The sequence below is a fragment of the Peromyscus leucopus genome, unplaced genomic scaffold (assembly GCF_004664715.2).
Source record: "Peromyscus leucopus breed LL Stock unplaced genomic scaffold, UCI_PerLeu_2.1 scaffold_1453, whole genome shotgun sequence".
In the NCBI taxonomy this organism is placed as follows: Eukaryota; Metazoa; Chordata; class Mammalia; order Rodentia; family Cricetidae; genus Peromyscus; species Peromyscus leucopus.
Genome location: NW_023504615.1, coordinates 66,927 through 73,557, shown reverse-complemented (window position 1 = coordinate 73,557; position 6,631 = coordinate 66,927). Strand labels below are relative to the sequence as shown.

The 6,631-nt window shown below is 47.6% G+C and overlaps 1 pseudogene; it reads left to right on the top strand.

Annotated features, from left to right (window-relative positions):
• The first annotated feature begins 1,388 nt into the window (after positions 1-1,388).
• LOC114688897 lies at positions 1,389-4,408 on the top strand (annotated as a pseudogene).
• The last annotated feature ends 2,223 nt before the right edge of the window (positions 4,409-6,631 follow it).

Below are 6,631 nucleotides of genomic sequence, written 5' to 3'. Positions count from 1 at the left end.
AGGAGAACGATCCATAGGGAATAGGTGGTCCAAAACCCTCCAGGGAGTTTTAAGATACATGAGTTGAGGAAAGCTGTCAGGAGAACTGAGATGTGGGGAAATGAGTCCTGAGAGCAGAAAGCCTGGTGGATCCTTCAGATCCTTCCCTAAAAGTGAGGTCCCGGGGCCCTTGGCATGAGTCACAATCTCCTGTGACATCCACTACCTATACTGCTTTATGGTTCCTGAGGGCTCAACTGAGCCATCTCTGTTTACCCATCCCCCTTCTTCTCCCACCTTGCTCCTGCACACAGGCCTGGGTTCCTGTTGAGGACCAGCCTGACTCTCAGCAACAGCACTTGCATAATTGTTGAGCCCATGGCCACAGGTGACACAGGGACCCTCGTTACAGTGCTCCTCCAGTAGGGAGTGTAGCAGCCAGCCAGGAAGGCGGTGCGGAGATAACCAATGAAGCCAAGATGCTCCACAGGTTGACAGGCATAGGCAGTAGCTGGGACAGCCTGCCCCAGAGGCCCTGATCCAGCTCATTACCAGTGTGGGCAGCTTCATCAGCTGCAAGGGGGTAATTGGGCCCAGGAGACACTGGGCTCCAGCTAAAAAGTCATAACTATTCCTCCCTACACTTGAGGAGCCCATGTCCTAAGAATCTGTCTGAAGCTCATCTGGTCACTCTGGCCAGCCTGGGAGTCACCAGCCAGGAAGAGGCCCCTCCTTGTTCCCAAAGTCTGTCCAAGTGAGGCTTCCGGAGCACCAGGTAGGATGAGTGCTTCTCAAGCCAGGATGGATCAAGCTGTGATTTTAGAATATGTTATAAATGTCCATCATAGAAGAGCCTCGTGTGCAGTGTGATTGAAACCCTATCATACGTGTCCACACTGAGGCTGGGGCAAGATTCATCTACAGCCACAGCACCCAGCATGAAGGCTCACAGTACTGTATCAAAGGGTCTTGCATCTGTAAGTGCTATGCTGAGTGCTCGGTCATCTATGCATATAGTGGTCGGTCATGCCTCAGTGAGTGTACATTGTTGGACACTGTGTGAGTGTACATTTATGAGTAGTGTGCTGAGTGTGTGTGGATGAGTAGTGTGCTTAGTCTGACATATACATGATCAAGATTTCTGTGCTAAGTGTATATGATGAGTCCTGTGTTGAGTAAGCATTGGCGGGTACTATGTTGAGTAAGCATTGATGGGTGCTGTGTTGAATCTGGATCTGTGAGAATTGTGCTGAGTGTGAGTGCATATTTGGGGGTCCCCACTGAATGCATAGTTTGGGTACTGTGCTCTGTCCTCCCATCTAGCAGCACACAGTCTTAGCATCCTCACTGCACTGATCAGATCAGAATACATCTGCTCCCCCTCCCTGTAGCTAGTACCACCTACAGTGATGGGTAGCCACATCCTACCGGTGAGTACAGTCTGTGGGTATTTGCAGTCCTGGATAGGAATATGAGACAGCCTCCCCAGTCTATGGGCAATCTCAGTCTATAGGACAGTGTCAATGGACTACCACTGAGTACCTTATGTGTACTTCAAAGCCCTCTGTGGCCACTTAGCTGGGAACAAACACAGACACACACTGGACTGTGTCCAAGACCTGATGTTCAGATCTTAAAGGCAGTGGACATTACTGAACTGTCTTAAAGGAGCCTTCCTCATGTCCTAGAGGATGCTCAAACACACACTTGCATTTCCAGGGGAATTAGCTGTCTTAATAGCATCATAACCTTCCCCCTAATTGAACCTGTCTCTGGAAATTGATTTAGAAGTTTTCTTGCAGACAGCTGCCAGCTGATCCCTAGTCGGTGGGCTTATAGTGTCCCAACCTGCCCACCTTGGTAGGTGGTTCTTAGGGAGACTGAGCAACTTTTATGGAGCCTTCTTTGATGTCTATTCAGTTTGAGGACAGCCAGACCTTGTACTGAAACTCACTATCCAACCTGCAGGAAACTTGCAGCCTGCACCGTGGGTTCCTTTGGCACCTCCATGTCTGTGCCACACTGGAATGCATGTCCCTCCCGCTACCCTTGTACTCTCATTCTCCTTGTCTCAGAGCACTGAGCTTGCCTCCCCAGAGCCCCTGCCCAACTCCATAGTTCTTCTAGGTCCCACAGCCTATCTGCTGCCCCTTGTGCCCTCCTCAGGGTGCCCCGAAGTGAATCACTTCACAAATGGCAGCGCTCATCCTTGACTTCCCTTCATGTTCCCTTTGCTAGTTTCTTTAGCCCACACCTGCCAGCCTGTTCTCATGGATGCTGCTTAAAATCAGGGCACAAGGGTCACCACACAGTCCTGGATTCGCTCTAGTTTCCACCATCAGAACCAGGACAGGTCCTGTGGGTTAACCTGATTCTCACCCACCCACCTGCAACAGGAAGAACCAAGACCCAGAGATGGCACCTTCAGTAAGCCAAGCAAGACCCAGAGATGGCAGCAGCAGTTACCACAGAGGTCCTTTGGTGCACCCCATCCCACTGTGGCCCCAACTCCATCCTTGAATGTACTCACTTCACTCAATGCTCCTGGCCCCAGGTATGGGACCACCTTCCCTGAATCTGAATGGGTGCTACACCCCATCTTCCCCTCTAGCTCTCTGTCCTGTGCCCCACATGTTTACAGTCATGGTCCTGGAGGGGACAGTTCATCTATTGTAAGACCAACAACTTTCTCCACTGCTGCTTCGGGGATTGCTCTAGACCTCCTCTGAGCTCAGTTTCCAGATGTTCAGTAGGCTGGTTTCCCAATCATTACTTTAGTCTGAAGCCAAGGAAACAGTGATGCTATTATCAACACATGGAATGTGTGTCAAGGAGTGTGAGCAAATATGACTGGTGTGTGTGTGTGTGTGTGTGTGTGTGTGTGTGTGTGTGTGTGTGTGTGGTATGTGTTCATGGTAATGTAGGGAGTTGGGAAGCAATCACCCTAGCAAGCTAACTTTGGAAATCTCACTCAGTCTCAGGAGCCCCTAGGGCCTAGGCCATTACCCTCATGCATTCTGGGAGGTATGGGGCATGATCCAACCATACTCACCATAAAGTAGGAAGACCACACCTTCATCAATTCTCGCTAACACTTTCACGTTTGAAACATGGAGTAAAGTTTGAGGTAAGGCTCCTTCTACATCTATAAACAAGGTAGGGTGTATGGGTTCATCAGTAGAGTAGGAGGCATTGATCCCTCTACATATAGCACTGCAGATTGTGGCCACATGGGCAGCATAAACATCTTACATCCTGAGCCCTCTCTTAGGCACGCCATCTCCATGTCCCCTCTTCATTCTGCACCCAAACACAAGTGCACACGTCTTGCCAATTTAAGACTGGTCAGAAGAATGAGTTCCTTTCCCTGCTGCTCACAGGAACCAGGAGTGCTGTCTGTCTTTCAGCTGAAGTTACTGGCTGGATCCCTTTATCCCTCAGCTGACATGTGGCCCTTCCTATTGGCCTGATGATCTTTTGCAGGTGCAGAAGGATGAGAGGGAGAACATCACCAAGGTGAGCACGTTCATCCTGCTGGGCTTCCCCACAGCCCCTGAGCTGCAGTACCTGCTCTTCCTCCTCTTCCTGCTCGCCTACCTCTTTGTGCTGGTGGAGAACCTGGCCATCATCCTCACTGTCTGGAGCAGCGCCTCTCTCCACAGGCCCATGTACTACTTCCTGGGTTCCTTGTCTTTCCTAGAGATCTGGTATGTGTCAGACATCATCCCCAAGATGCTGGATGGCTTCCTCCTGCAGAGGAAACGCATCTCTTTCACTGGTTGCATGACTCAGCTCTATTTCTTCATCTCTCTGGTGTGCACAGAATGTGTACTCCTGGCTTCTATGGCCTATGACCGCTATGTGGCCATCTGCCATCCCCTGCGCTACCAAGTCATCATGACCACGGGGCTGTGTGTCCAGCTCGTGATCTTCTCTTTTGCAAGTGCATTCACAGTCTCTGTGATCAAGGTCTATTTTATCTCCAGTGCCACCTTCTGTGGCTCCAATGTCTTGAACCACTTCTTCTGCGACATCTCTCCCATCCTCAAGCTGGCCTGCACTGACTTCTCTACTGCAGAGCTGGTAGACTTCATCCTGGCCTTCATCATTCTGGTGTTCCCTCTCCTGGCCACCATTCTGTCCTATGGACACAATCACCCTGGCTGTGCTTCGGATCCCTTCAGCCACAGGACGGTGGAGGGCCTTTTCCACCTGTGCCTCCCATCTCACTGTGGTCACCTTTTTCTATGTGGCCATGATTTTTATATATGTGCGGCCCCAGGCCATTGATACCCGGAGCTCCAACAAACTCATCTCTGCTGTGTACACTGTCCTCACACCCATCTTAAACCCCTTGATTTATTGCCTAAGAAACAAAGAATTTAAGGATGCTCTAAGAAGGACCCTGGGATTGGGTAACACTCCATAGTAGAACATTACATGTTCTAGAATCCAATTTGTGGTGAAAAAAGTCTCTTGTATAGCACCTAATGTTGTTTTAAAGTTTTTGTAAAATTTAGTACTAATATGGAGCTAGCTACAATAACAAACCTTCATCCAAATAGGTTTTTTTCACTGTAGCTCAGGTAACTAGCTCCTAAGTAGATCGGGTATTAGAGTCCATCCCTAGTGAGCCTCTCTGCCTCAGAAGAACCACTGTGCTAGGTTCTAGGGCTAGAGAGTAATCTGGGTGTTTTGAAGGTTTTATGACTGTAGTCATGAAGCACTTACACTTTCAGGTTCTTTTTTGGCTCAGCATCATGTGTTTGGGTCTTTCTGCCTTAGCATTGATTAATGAGTTGTTGCTCAATAGTATTCACATATATATCGATGCAGGTTTGTGGCTTGCAGTATTGTGGATACTGTCTAAGATGTGTAATGCTGCTATTTGCAATCCAGGTAGTATTTTTGTAGCCATGCAGTTTGGTAAGCTACACAGAACTGTATCTAGGCTAGATCTAGTTACATACAGGAACCTGATGAAACACAAGGTATGTATGTGTATAGTGAGGTTTTGTAGAAACTGAAAAAAAACAGTTTTTGAAACTGTATGTACCAGTTTTACTCCCATTAGCAGTATAGAAGAATCCCAGCGGTTCCATACCCTGTCTAAAGGTAGTGTTGCTCATATTTCAATTCACCCTTTCTTCTGGACTCCAAATTTATCCTTATGTGTTTTAAATCTGCCTCTTCCAATATCCCATTGTCCTACTTTCCTTCGCTGTTGCTATGATAAAATACTTTGAGGAAACATAGGTTTATCTGGCTCATAATTCCAGGTTACAGTCCATCACTGCAAAGAAGTCAAGGGGCAGGGACATACAGCAGCTAGCCACACCCACTGCCCAGAGCAGAGGGAGAGTGAGCACGTGTATGTTTGTATTCATCTCACCTTTCCCCATTTGTTTGTAGTTTTTTGATCCAAACCTAGGATATGACCACAGCTCAGCCTGATCTAGAGAACCCCTTATCAAGATTCCCATCCAACGTGATTCAACCTTGTGTCAAGTTAGCAATTGAAACTAACCATTCCATTCCTCAAGGGTGGCAATCCAATAGCTTGCATCTGTTAGTGGGCAGACACCCATATGAAATGCTGACTGTCTTCCAGGAGTGACGAGTCTCACAAACCCCAACACGGTTTAGGACCTATGCCAGTACATTGAGAATCACCTCACCATTTGGTCTATAACCTGGATGATTGTCCTGTTCCCAAGCTTCCCAGAGTTGGCCTTTTAAGAAGAAAGCCTCAAGAGCTCAGGAATGGCCAATCATTGAGCACTCTGTGAAGCCATGCTTACACATCCTTTTCAGATATCAATTTGTTTTGTTCCATATCAGGGCACATGTGCCACTTATTAAGTAGACCGTCCTTCCTGAGGAGGCTTGGAACAGTGTGGAAAACACTAGGGTTACATCTCATCAATGTCAGCACTGGCAGATGCAGCACAAAAACCTGCCTTGATGTTGATTGGTACATGTAAGCTTCGTCTTCATGGTGGCAAGGTATCACTGAGACCAAGGAGAGGATTTTGTCCACTTGGGGTTGTCTTGATGACAGTCCCACTGTACCTGAGAAGTCCTTTGTTTCCCTTACAGGTCCAAATGGCGTGAATGTGTGTGGCCATTTGCTGGTTTGTCCTTAAGGAATATGACAGATGGGGCACAGGAAGCTCCTCTGCTGGGCTGGCTCGGGTCCTGAAAGGTTTCCCTTTGCTATTAACTTACTTGGGCTTGAGCGTCTAGTCTGCCTGGCGGCCTCCTTCTGAGTCTCTGCACAGGATTCACCAAGGGAATATGTGGCTCAAGACTGTCCAGTAGAATATCCCACAAAGCAAGACCATGGGCCTCTGCTTTGATCCTACACTTGCTGAGCCCACGGCTTCTCCATCATCAGGCAGTGGTAAGAGGCAGGGTCCAGTTGGCTGCTGTGTTTTAGACACAGACTCTTTAGATACTTTCCACTCATGATTCTTTACACAGAGAAAATTTACACAACCTTCAGAACATAGGGACATAATACGTACACAAATCAAGTATTTAGTGATATAAAACATAAATAAATTTATTTTTTCAAAAGCCTTGTATAGAAGAATTCCCTGTTTATTAAAGATAGAAGTAGACTTGCATATTTAATCACAAGCTTATTTAT